General features: G+C 38.6%; 1 long non-coding RNA gene across 1 annotated transcript in view; it reads right to left on the reverse strand.

Moving 5' to 3' along the window:
• Positions 1 to 14,079, reverse strand: part of LOC123502723 — a 569,074-nt gene that overhangs the window by 104,869 nt on the left and 450,126 nt on the right. The window lies entirely within an intron of this gene.

Below are 14,079 nucleotides of genomic sequence, written 5' to 3' on the forward strand. Positions count from 1 at the left end.
ATACACACCAAGCCGTCACGCCTCCTGGAGAAGAATGGGCCAAGCAAGACATAAATTCACATTTACATTCACACTGACATCCACATGCACCGCCCCATACATCAGCCTGTGAGTCTCCGTTAGTGAAAAGAGGACACTGCAGCAATGAGTATTAATAATAATAATAATAATAATAATAATAATAATAATAATAATAATAATAATAATAATAATAATAATAATAATAATAATAATGATATATAAATAATAATAATAATAATAATAATAATAATAATAATAATAATAATAATAATAATAATAATAATAATAAATAATAATAAATAATAATAATAATAATAATAATAATAATAATAATAATAATAATAATAATAATAATAATAATAATAATATAAATAATAATAATAATAATAATAATGACAATAATAATAATAATAATAAAATAATAAGTAATAATGATAATAATAATATAATAATAATAATAATAATAATGATAATAATCATAACAATAATAATAACAACAATAATAATAATAATAATAATAATAATAATAATAATAATAATAATAATAATAATAATAATAATAATAACAATAATAATAATAATAATAATAGGCATAATAATACTTGTAATAATGAAATTAACAATAATAATAATAACATTGCAGGCTGCATTAGGAAGAAACAAGAAAAATTGAAATCTCTCTCTCTCTCTCTCTCTCTCTCTCTCTCTCTCTCTCTCTCTCTCTCTCTCTCTCTCTCTTCTTCTTCTCATCTCTCTCTACCCTCCCTATCCTCTCAGCATTCCCTCCTCCCTCTAATAAATAACACGTCGGCGTAATGTACTGGGATGTTGGAGGCTTTTTGCTGGACCGTGATGTATAGAGAGAGCGAAGGCGTGCCCCTGCCACCCAATCACGCCTCATCATCGCTGACCGCACGTAATTTACTGTCTCGTCTTAAAACCTTATGACCTTATTCTGAAACACTTTTGCCCCACACCGCCACTACCCTCAAAAGACTCTAGTTGACGTTATGCCTATTTTTAAGCAGTTTCAGTGACACATTAACGATATTTTTTTACATTATTAGCAGAAGAGCATTCTTGGGATTCTGGCTTATAATTTCTTAAGTCTTTGAAAGTTGTTATGGTGAGAGAGATAAGCGTTTTAGAATATTACCCTTCTATGTGTGTGTGTGTGTGTGTGTGTGTGTGTGTGTGTGTGTGTGTGTGTGTGTGTGTGTGTGAAGGTGATAGACACAGAGGTCAAGGTTGAGTAATTTAATGTTATGGTTATTATTGCTTTGTGTTATTATTGGTGTCAAAAACTGCTGATTGTAAATTAACGGCAAAGGGATGTGCATCATTGTTGTTGTTAAAAAAACTTTTTATTTATCATTATCACTATTATTGTCATTTCTTGTATTACACGTATTAATTACTGTCATACAATCATTACTCTAATTACTATCATTATTATTATTAATATTTTTATAATTGTTGTTATTATTATCCTTATCATTATTACCATTTTCATTATTACTACTACTACTTGTAGTATCATTACTATTACTACTAGTTATTATTATTATTATTATTATTATTATTATTATTATTATTATTATTATTATTATTATCATTACTATCATTGTTATTATAATTATAATTATCAGCAGTAGTAGTAATAACAGCAACAGAAACAGCAGCTGCAGCAGTGGTGGTGGTGGTGGTGGTGGTGGTGGTGGTGGTGGTGGTGGTGGTGGTGGTAGTGGTGGCAGCAGCAGCAGCAGCAGCAGCAGCAGTAGTAGTAGTAGTAGTAGTAGTAGTAGTAGTAGCAGCAGCAGCAGTAGTAGTACAAGTACAAGTAAAAGTTCAAATAGTAGTAGTAGTAGTAGTAGTAGTAGTAGTGGTGTAGCAGTAGTAGCTATGGTGGTAGTAGTAGTAGTAGTACAAGTAGACGTAGTAGTAACAGGATGGGAATATTCCTGATGATTACCTATGATATCAAAGGAATAATGTTGCATTACAATCTCTGTTGCTGCTACTACTACTTTTGTAACTATTGCAACTGCTACTATTACTATTATCATTACTATTTGTTCTGGTGCTACTGTTACTGTCATCATCATTGGTGTTGACATTGTAATGGAAAACACAGCGACTATACATCAAAAGCATCACACACCGGTGCAATTTATTAATGTATTTTACTAATAGCGTTAGCGGCACCTGGCTGCGTCCTACCCGAGTAGCACCACACTCCCCACTCTCACACTAAACACGTATATTAACACTAATTAACACCAAGACTTACACGAATACGCGGACACGTACACACACACTACCAATCAACAACACCATAATTATGAATGCTAATACAATCATCACCGCAACTACGATCATTGCCACCACCACCACCACGATCACCGATACAGCCATGACTAACACACCTACTGCTCATGTTGCTGCTTGTGCTCCTTGTACTAGAAGTTTGTCTACACATCGCTTAGTCCAAAAGAGCAGGCCTGATAATGTTAGATTTTGAAATGTAAGTAGGAATAGATTTATAAACAAAAGTGATGTACTGATGGAGTATTCTCGGTAATCAGGTTGTTATCGATTGCATATTGGGAAGCTTCAAAAGATGATTAGATGCATTTATGGATAGGGATAAAGGATGGAAATACGCAGGTGAGTTTCATGGCCGGACTGTCACTTGTATGTCAGACTGTTTCCTGCAGCTTCCCTGATTTTGCCATGTTCTTAGGAGAGGCGAGGACAATCTTAGGATCGCCAGGAAGCCAGAACTGTTTAAACTTTATGAAAACTTGTTTGGAGAAAATTTCAAACTTGTTGTAAACAAATACTTAGACGATAACAGAAAATACACATCAAAAGAGAATAAAAAATAGTGTACGACAACAGCAGGATAAAGAAATACGTAAGAGAAGCATCGCATGCACACACACACACACACACGCACACACGAACGTACTCTATACTCTAACATACCCTATTGATGAAAAATAGTAAAATATGAATATGGTACAAAGACAATGCTCTTAAAACTACCACTACACACACACACACACACACACACACACACACACACACACACACACACACACACACACACACACACACACACACACACACACACACACACACACACACACACACACACGACTATACCACCTCAGTTTCCAATTTCACAGGTGACAGCAAATAAGTCCTTTATGCTAATGTTGACAGCGTGTTAATGGTTTCTGTCACCACTAAGACCATTTAACTCCCCCCACTCTCCTTTCATCCTTTCTCCCCATACCCCCACCTCACCTCTCCCAGGATACCCTCGCCTGATCGTCCCTCTCAGCGGCAACAATCAGCGGCACGTCATAATGAGAGGCAGCGAGGAGTTAATTTGTTGTGTCTCACCTGTGTCTTCCCTCAGGCGCCAGCAGGTGTGGGAATGTGTCAAGGTGTGCGTGTTTTCGTGAGTCAGTGCGGTTGGCTTGTTTGCGTTTTGGTGTGTGTGAAGAATTCCAAGGTTAGGTTATTGTCTTACTGATTTTTTTTATATATATATATATATATATATATATATATATATATATATATATATATATATTTTTTTTTTTTTTTTTTCATTTCTAGAATTTGCGCTCAATTCACCTTTGCACGGACATTGAAATCTGAAGAATGTTGTTTAAAGTGACAACAAAAAATACCAATATATAAGAAGGAAAGATGAAAAAAATATTAAAACAATATACTGAAATTTTTAAAGTGTAAAAAAAAAAAGGTAAAGTATATGAACAATCCATCTTAATTCACTGAAAAACATAAATTATTAACAAACAAAATAACAAAGACTAAAGTAGACTCATTAGAAAAACTATATTTAAAAATGTGCATTATGTATCAAGATAGGAAGATACGAGCTCCCCTATCAAAATAAATACTTAAGAACGTCATTTAATTTTACGATATCCACAACCTTCTCCACTAAATCAGCCAGATACCGGCAAGACAGAGGGAGCAATAAGCCCAGCGTGAAGTGAGATGAAGAGACGTCCATCAGTCACCACGGAATCACGGCCACGGGAGGGCATGTGTTGCTGCTGCTACACTCTGCCCTCTGCGTGACACAAGGCCCCCGGGGAGACATAGCGACGTCCTGCCGAGTCCTTCAGGACCCATAAACCAATCACTACGAGGACGTGGCTTCCGCGGTGCGCCCTTATCTCCTACAGTCAGGTATTCGTGACCTCACGGCTACCCGGCACGACTCCTGTACCTTTAATCAGTTCTCTGGAGGATACAAGACGGACCGATAGCTTTTCATTTTTTCTTTCGGCAGGTAGGTGGGTAGGAGAGAGAACCGTGCATTGGAGGTGCATTAAGCTGTCAAAGGTCTGGATTAATTAATTGCACTTTCAAATTCTCAGAGGTCCAAGAGATTATGATGTTTATGAAGCGATAAATTGGGTTCTGATGAGAGCCATGATTATGTTAAGGACTGCTGCTGCATGACGTGCGAGAACGACATAGCGACATTGTGTGTGTGTGTGTGTGTGTGTGTGTGTGTGTGTGTGTGTGTGTGTGTGTCTGTTCGTCCCTATTCCCTCGCGATCTCTCTCGTTCCGGACATAAAACACAGCTGTCGCGAGCCGTGGCGGGGCGGGACAGACTCCATCACCGCCTCGCCGCCGCCGCTTGCAGCTCGCCAGACACACACCGGCGGGCACAATGGCGTGTTCCTCCTGTCATACTCATACTACATGCGTATTTTTCCCCTCCTCTTTATTTCATTACACGCGCCTAAGTTCTATCCCTCGCGCTCCTCATAGAGAGAGAGAGAGAGAGAGAGAGAGAGAGAGAGAGAGAGAGAGAGAGAGAGAGAGAGAGAGAGAGAGAGAATTTAAGAGTATACCTCACAACATCAGTCCGGTACGTACATTAAAAAGTAGTTAGGCGAAAATATGAAACAATAGGAGCAGAAATGTACGTAAAAGAGAGAGAGAGAGAGAGAGAGAGAGAGAGAGAGAGAGAGAGACTACCATCACTATTAAGGAGAAGAAGCATCAAAACACAGCCACCCTCTGAAGAACTGTCTCGATGTTTTGATGGGGGAATCACACTCACTCCGCGCCGTTGCTTCCTTTTCATGTATGATTCTGCGCCCGACACAAAATACCTCTCCTGCTGCTGCTGCTGCTTCTGTCTAGCTGCCACGCATATGAAACACCGTCGCCGCTTCGTTTTTTTATTTAATTCGCCGAACGACAAAGGACTTCAGCTTCACTTCTTTGTCTTCACAATGGACTGACTGAAGGATTCTCTCTCTCTCTCTCTCTCTCTCTCTCTCTCTCTCTCTCTCTCTCTCTCTCTCTCTCTTTGAAGCACTACATATATTCAATATGAAATAGTATCAAATAAGAAATAAGCTTCTGTGTGTTTTCCCAGGAGCAACATCTGAAAAATAATAAACGCACCACACACATTAAGCGTATCACCGAGTGCAATATTAATAATAATGATAATGATATACCTCTTATTCTACCAATGAAAAAAAGCGCGAGGAAGAGCATATTAAGTTCTATATTTCAACAAACAAATCGTTGCCACATGTGTCCACAGGCACTTCTAGTAACCAAGTAAAGGCGCAGGCAGGTTCACATATTCTTGGCTTCTCTTTCGCAACCCTTCCCTGTTTCAAGTCTTGGATTCAGGTGAGTGCGGCAGGTTCACATATTCTTGGCTTCTCTTTCACAAGCCTTCCCTGTTTCAAGTCTCGGATTCAGGTGAGTGCGGTAATGACGGGATTCAGCCTGAGTTTCTCCTCTAAGAGCTTATAAAAAGACTCGGATTCAGTTTCAAAGCTGGATTCCTGTCTTCAGATCTTTGCTGGGCAGGGATAGGAAAGGCACGGAGAAGTAAAGTGGGTTTAATTACTTAAGCATAATTATGAAAGATTTAAAACGATACGGAAAGGTAAAGCAATACAGTGATGGTAGGTTTTCAGGATAAGATGAGGCAAAGTTATGTATTAGAAGGCAACTGATTCATTCATTTATTAACTGATTCCTTTAGAATGCTGTAAAATTTCATTAGAGTATACGGTAATGCAACAAAACTAAATGGTAGATAAATACGAAAATAAATACTTGCGCCAGTTGAAGCTAAAGTAGATGAGGGACAAATGAGGGAATAAATCATTTGGAAACAGATACAGAGATGACATGACACCAGTTAATGCCACAAGACCGTGCTCTTCCTGGCATGAGTAAATAACAAGCTCAAAACCTTTGGGGAACGAACTCTGTACTAGAATCACCCACAAAAAGGAAGAAAACCAAAGGCGGGTGTCCCCTGCCTAGCACATGTCCAACCTTTTACTTTTAAAGAGCAGGAATGAGGGTGCAGTCAGGTGTGGGTGGCGGGTCACACTCTCACCTCACCACAAGGGGACGGAAACTCCTCCGAGGAATACTTAAAAGACGACAAAGAGCGTTGCAGGTTGAACTAATTGACCCGAGGCCTGTGGGGCGAGTGGCGCTAAGAGCCGATTTAGCTTTTATAGTAAAATCTGTTTCCAATAAGCCAAGAGAAGTTACTGAACACTTACAAAGGCCGTGTGAGACAAGGGCCAGCGCAGGAAGGAGTGAGAGAGTGAGGGAGAGAAGGAAAGGAAGAGGGACAGGTGTAAAGAAAGGGGAAGCAAATGGCAAAGGTTCAAAGGACAAGAGGGTGGAAGAAAGAAAGAGAACAAAGAAGAGAAGAGAGTAAAGCATTAGCAGAGAAAGAAAAGATGCAGAGAAAGTGAAAATGAAAAGATGGAAGTAAAGAGAGAGCCAACGCAGGTGAGAGGAAGCAGAGCAGTCACTCTTGCGCAATGGAGGAAGCAGAGAAGTCAGTCTTGCGCAATGGAGGAAGCAGAGCAGTCAGTCTTGCGCAATGTCCTCGCGTGGCGGCAATGGATTGATACAATAACATGCTCCATTGAAATATTCCTCCGAAGACTGGAAATATGAAACATGTACTGCTCACACCCGCCGCTACTGCCCCTCCTCCTTCCTCCTCCTCCTGTTATTGTCGCTACTGTTGTATCAGAAATTAGTGTTATCACTGCTATTACTGCCAATGTTATTGCTGTTACTACGATTACTGCTAATTTTGTTGCTGTTATTGCTGTTAGTTTTGTTGTTGGTGGTGATGTCTTTTTACTTTTCTTGTATTGTTACTACTACTAGTATATCAACTACTACTACTACTACTACTACTACTACTACTACTACTACTACTACTACTACTACTACCACCACCACTACTACTACTACTACTACTCTATTACTACAGGAAAAAAGAAAAGACGAGATATACTATCATTATCAATACCACTACTACCACCAGCACCACCACCCCTGACGCAGCAAGCAGCCAACACTGGGAATCATGAGGCATAAACGCAAGAGTACAACGAGTGACCTGAAAACGCTTGAAATCCTTTAAGTCCAACACTCGTCGCATCTGAAGCCAACAGCCTCCAGAAGTGTCCGCGCCATCAGCACGATACTTACCCAGTTATGAGAGGAGGAGGAGGTGGAGGAGGAGGAAGAGGAGGAAAGAGGACACGGAAAGAAAGACAAAGGGAGAGAAGAACATCAGAGAGCATTTAGTTGGTCATTAGATTAAATAAAAACAAGACGTCTGATAAGATTCACGTCCAGGCAACATAAAAAAGACATTAAAGATTTTAATCACAGGCACAGCACATCAACTACCTGTTAAAATTCAGCTGTAGACGAAGCAGTGCCAGATACATTGAGCATGTGAGTCTATCTGTGTGTGTGTTTGTGTTGCAGTGTTGGCAAAGGCAATGGTGGTGGTGGTGGTGGTTGTTACAGTTCTCAATGATGAAGGAAATAAGAAAACGAAGTCTTTTTCATCTCGATCGACATGTAAAAAAAATAAAAGTAAATAAAGGAATTATATAGAATGTTGCGGTGGTGGAGGTCGTCCTTGCTGTAATCTTCATAATACTGATGGAAAAATTAAACATGAAAAACTGTGGCATTTTCCAAGACACACGGCATCGTATCCAAGAATTCACACAAAAATAAACAAATATTAAATTTGATGCTTAGATAAAAAGAGCGGAAAAAAACATATTAAACAGACTCTGCAATAACACCGCCACAAGGCCGACTATGTCCACCTCTCCACGCATTTCACGGTTTGTCATCATTACAGTTCTTATTATCATTATTACCATTATCATCATTATTCTTATTTTTATTTTGACTATCATTATTATTATAGTAGTAGTCGCGTTGCTATTGTTACAGCTATTGTTACTGGCATCACTATTACTGAGGCCGAACTAAGCCATCGGATCCCACGCACGTCCATCCCTATGCATTATTGATGATATGGGTGATTATGCCTCCAGTGGCTGACAAATTCAACGTGTAGTCGGCCCCGGCGCTGGCAGCCCGGACAGGTGAGTGGTCTGCGATGAGGTGCTGCCAAGTGCACTGCTGCTTCTTCAAGTTCCGTTCTTCTAGCACTGTTCCAAGACCTACTACTACTACCTACTACTACTACTTCTATCAATGCTAACACTACTACTACTACTACTACAACTACTACTACTACGCTGCTGCTACTGCTATTTTTGCTGCTCCTGCTACTATTACTTCTGCTACAACTGCTTTTACTACTACGACTACGACTACTACTGCTAAGACTTCTACTACTACTGCAACTAATGATGATAATAATAATAATAATAATAATAATAATAATAATAATAATAATAATAATAATAATAATAATAATGATCACCATGATAATAAAGATAATAACAATAATAATAAAAATAATAATAATAATAATAATAATAATAATAATAATAATAATAATAACAATAAAAATAATAAAAAGTAATACTGGTGAGAGGAAAACACGGGTTGAGTTTATTCCCGACTGGTTTCGCTGGACTGGTTCTTCAGGAGAAACTGCATTCCAGCAAAATTTGTCGGGAATAAACTTCATCCTTACGCTCATGTTTTTCTCTCACTTTCGCTTCCAACATAGCCTGAACATACTGATAATAATGATAATAATAATGACAATAATAATAATAACAATAATAATAATAATAATAATAATAATAATAATAATAATAATGATAATAATAATAATAATAATAATAATAATAATAATAATAATAATAATAATAATAATAATGATAATAATAATATAATGATAATAATAAGAGAAAAATAACAGCAATAATAAGAACAAGAAAAATAACTTACAATACCAGCTTAGCATCAATAACAGACATAAATAACAGTAATATACTAAAATAAAATCTACTAATGGAATCATAGCTTAGTGAATAAAATATAGCATTTCTGACTCATCCCATCAGACGAGAGAGAGAGAGAGAGAGAGAGAGAGAGAGAGAGAGAGAGAGCTGAACGCTATACAGTAGGTAAGGCGAAACCTAATTAAGGAAAGGTTGATTAGATTTAAAAGATGTACCATATAAAATTCCAGACACTGGAAAGAGAGGAGAGAAAGGAGGAGAGGAAAGAGAAAAAGAGGGAGAGAAAAAGACAAAAAAAAAGACAGACATACAGAGTGGAGACACAAAAGACAAAAGAAGAAAAATGACACCCAACCGGATCTGACCAGGAAAAAAATAGAAAATCGTCAGAAGAAAATAGAAAATGATTGAGAAAGAGAAAACGAGGAGAGGGTACGAGGGTTTAAAATGAGAGAGAGAGAGAGAGAGAGAGAGAGAGAGAGAGAGAGAGAGAGAGAGAGAGAGAGAGAGAGAGAGAGAGAGAGAGAGAGAGAGAGAGAGAGAGAGAGAGAGAGAGAGAGAGAGAGAGAGAGAGAGAGAGAGAGAGAGAGAGAGAGAGAGAGAGAGAGAGAGAGAGAGGGGGGAATTAAGGGAACAAACATTTTCAGAACATAACACCCCATAAAAAGGTTCTGAAATGAAAACACACTCTATGAAGACTTGGCCAGAAATGAAAGAAAAATATCAAACTAAAAATAAAAAGAGGAAGAAAAGTAATGAAAGAGGAAGGACGATGAAAGTACAATGAATTAATAATGAAGACAGGTACAGAAAATCGTCCTCAGGAGAGTGTTGGATAGGAAAACATCAAAATAAAAATAGTGAAAGATTTGTTTTTATTCCCTGTAAAATTTCGTAAACAAAGAAAAAAATGTCAGGAAGAAAAAAAAAAAAAACTGTACCTTTTCCACATATTTTTTTGTACCCTTTCTTTTGTGGAGAAGTTTGTTTGTTTGTTTGTTTGTTTCTGATCATGATATTTACGTTTATGTTTTCGTAAGGCCGGATAGCGATCGCCTGGATAATGACGAGGCGGAAAACATCATAAAAAAGAGAAGAAAAAACGTAACAGTTGTCCTCATAAATCGTCATGCTTTTCCCATAGACAACCACGTTTGTACATATATCTTTCAGCGTTCCTCTCTCTCTCTCTCTCTCTCTCTCTCTCTCTCTCTCTCTCTCTCTCTCTCTCTCTCTCTCTCTCTCTCTTCCCTCCCTATATTCCTTTCATAACTCTTCCTGATCTGCTAACACGCCGATATATTGCCTCATGAAATCCTCTCTCGATATTATTTAGAGAAGAGGAATGACAGGTGAATACACAGGTAGATAAAGAAGAGAGAGAGACGAGAGTTCATGGTAGATAAATATCACCTTTATGTACATTAGTCTATCAGTCATTTGTGTTTTTTTACCCCTGTTTATCACGTCGATATGGAGTAATATAGTAATTGTAACATTGAGGAGGAGTGAGTGCATGCTTTATACTCCCCACTCCAGCTCACTCTCTCTCCTGTTAACTCTCCTATCCCACGGTCCAACCCTCTCCATTTCTCTCACAGCTCTCCCCTCTTGTTCCTCCTCCTCTCTCCATCATTCACTTCTCACAGTCTCTCCTCCTCTGTCTCTCCTTCTCTTAACTAAATCTCCGTTTCAGCCCCACCCTCATATTTTTTTTTTCTTCTCGTGGCCATAGACAAACAAATGTTCCGAGAGGCATTCATACCTATCTTTTTGTTTCCCCTTTGAAGGAAAATAGGGAGAAAGAGATGAAGAGGCGAAGTAATATTGAGGGGTAAGAGACGACATTATTGCGATACTTTGAAAACATGGCGGTGCTGCAACGGTTCTTAGTGAGGGAAGGGAACGGGTGCACCATTGTTGACACTGCAAACAAGGAGAGGAGGAGGAGGAGGAGGAAGAGGAGGGAGAGTCAAGGAAACCAAAAGTAGGACAAAGACGAGAAGTATGATTAGGATGAGAATGAAGATGAGAAAGATAAAAGAAAAACTGAGCTGAAATTGTAAGAGATGAAGGAAGATGAGGAAAACTGGAAGGACGAGAGAAAGAAAAAAAGAAAGAAAAAAAAGATATAAAAAGAAAGAAAAGGGAACAATGAAAATAAGGGATATAAAGACCAAGGACGAAGAAGTGAGTGAGTGAGTGAGAGGGTGGGTGAGTGAGTGAGTGAGTGAGTGAGTGGATTAACTTCTGGAAGTAGGCTTATGTTAGATTTTAATGTTTACTTTTTTCATTATAAAAGACCAAGACTACTGGCTAAAGGCAAAACAAATATTGTAATACATAAGAAAGACAACTTGATACCATGTCCAATAGAAAATTCCAAAGAGAAAAATCAAATAATGGAGGATAAGTGTCTTGAAACCTTCTCCCCGTCATTATTCTCTGTCTCTCTCTATCTCTCTCTCTCTCTCTCTCTCTCTCTCTCTCTCTCTCTCTCTCTCTCTCTCTCTCTCTCAGCTCTTCATTCATTACTCATTCCAGTTCTCTCTCTCTCTCTCTCTCTCTCTCTCTCTCTCTCTCTCTCTCTCTTCTCTCTCTTCCTCTCTCTCTCTCTCTCTCTCTCTCTCTCTCTCTCTCTCTCTCTCTCTCTCTCTCTCTCTCTCTCTCTCTCTCTCTTTCTCGCGCGCGCGCTCTGTGTCAGGAGAAGAGTGAGATGACGAAGTTAAAACAATCACACGTGATGAACTTAAAAAAAAAAGAAACTCGTCAGCAAAATACTTTTTCTCTCGTTTTGACACAGAGGACGAAAGAAAAAATATGTATCTGCCAAACATTGTCATCCACACACGGTTTCTTTTTCTTCCTGTTCTAATTACGCGACACTTTTTTTTATCCAGCATTGGTTATTCTGGAACATGATGTTTCCAGACACGAGAGTTCTGATTATCGCGTGTTGCCTTCACTCGTGTAGTTAGTAATCAGACAAAAGTGGTCAGTAAGATGTCTTAATTGAGGCAGACGAGTGCGTGTGCGTGTGTTTGTCTGTGTAGGTGTGTGGGTAGGCGAGTCGGTGAGTTGGTGGGTGGGTGAGTGGAGGACTATAATTGTAGTAAAAACAACAAAAAAGATCACAATCCATCCTATTGCACAAGTTCAAATATAGATATGAAGCCAGCCGAACACTAACATGGTCACCTTCACACAGACCTGTCATGTGACAGAGACATCAACTAACGCCTCGCTAAATGCAAAAAATAATATATAACAAATTCCTATCTGTGATTAACGTAATGTGTGTGTGTGTGTGTGTGTGTGTGTGTGTGTGTGTGTGTGTGTGTGTGTGTGTGTGTGTGTGTGTGTGTGTGTGTGTGTGTGTGTGTGTGTGTGTGTGAGAGAGAGAGAGAGAGAGAGAGAGAGAGAGAGAGAGAGAGAGAGAGAGAGAGAGAGAGAGAGAGAGAGAGAGAGAGAGAGCGCGTGTGAATACCATATAAATCGAGTATTACGTCTGTCTATATGCCAAGTTCACGTCTCTCTATAATTTGGTTAGGCACAACAAGACAAACACACACAACCATGCAGAGGTTCACAAATACACTTACTACAAGCATTCCCTCTCGAATAAGGACCGTATTTCCAAACTTTTTGTCGTCTTATGTCAACTTGGTATAGAAATTTATATACGAGTGTCTTTTTTTGATATTTTGATGGTGTTTTCATGAAATTCAGTAACAGTTTAGCTAAGATTCTGTATCATCATTGGGAAATGACACATATGGGAATACTATTTGCAATCTCTTTGGGCTTTGAAATTGTTGATGATGAAAAAGTTATTGTAAGTAAAGGAGAAATATCTTAACTTTATCACGTTATTTTATGCACTAAGTGTTTATTTTTATTTTATTCTTTCAAACGTTTACTCTGTTTTTATTTGTTTGTACTTATCGCCAATAATAAATCATATGCAGGGACGTGAAACCTACAGATACATCAAATATAAGATAATTCACAATATCACCACAAACCAGAACCTGAACTGTGACTCGACGAGGAGACACGAACAACAAACACCTCACAACACACAACGCGTAGCACAACACAATGCTGACAAATAGGCCACCAACTTGTGTTTCTGTCTTGTCAGAGGATACACTTTCTCGTCCTATTGATTTCCTGACGCTTGCAAACACACACACAGACAGACACACACACTAAAATCATTATTTACTCGACATTTACAACAGTGTGTGTCTGTGTGTGTGTGTGTGTGTGTGTGTGTGTGTGTGTGTGTGTGTGTGTGTGTGTGTGTGTGTGTGTGTGTAAGACCACCTGCACTATACCAATTACACATATTTAACATCAAGGCGACAAGGTGTTCATCATAATGGAAGCGAGGACGGCGGCAAATGCATTGTGGAAGTGTGAAAGCGGCGAGATAGTTGTAGAAAAATCAGTGGGTGAAAGTGGCATACATTTGTCAGGCGTCCGAACTTGAATTTAAACATGTACGTACTTCAAAGTTTGCGTCGTCTGTGAGTGTGTGTCTGTGTGTGTGTGTGTGTGTGTGTGTGTGTGTGTGTGTGTGTGTGTGTGTGTGTGTGTGTGTGTGTGTGTGTGTGTGTGTGTGTGTGTTATTTTGTGGATTCGTCTAGTCGACATATATTATGACACACTCCCTTTAACATTTCATTACACATGCATTGTAATGAACACACACACACACACACACACACACACACACACAC

Source organism: Portunus trituberculatus, chromosome 12, assembly GCF_017591435.1.
Source record: "Portunus trituberculatus isolate SZX2019 chromosome 12, ASM1759143v1, whole genome shotgun sequence".
NCBI lineage: Eukaryota > Metazoa > Arthropoda > Malacostraca > Decapoda > Portunidae > Portunus > Portunus trituberculatus.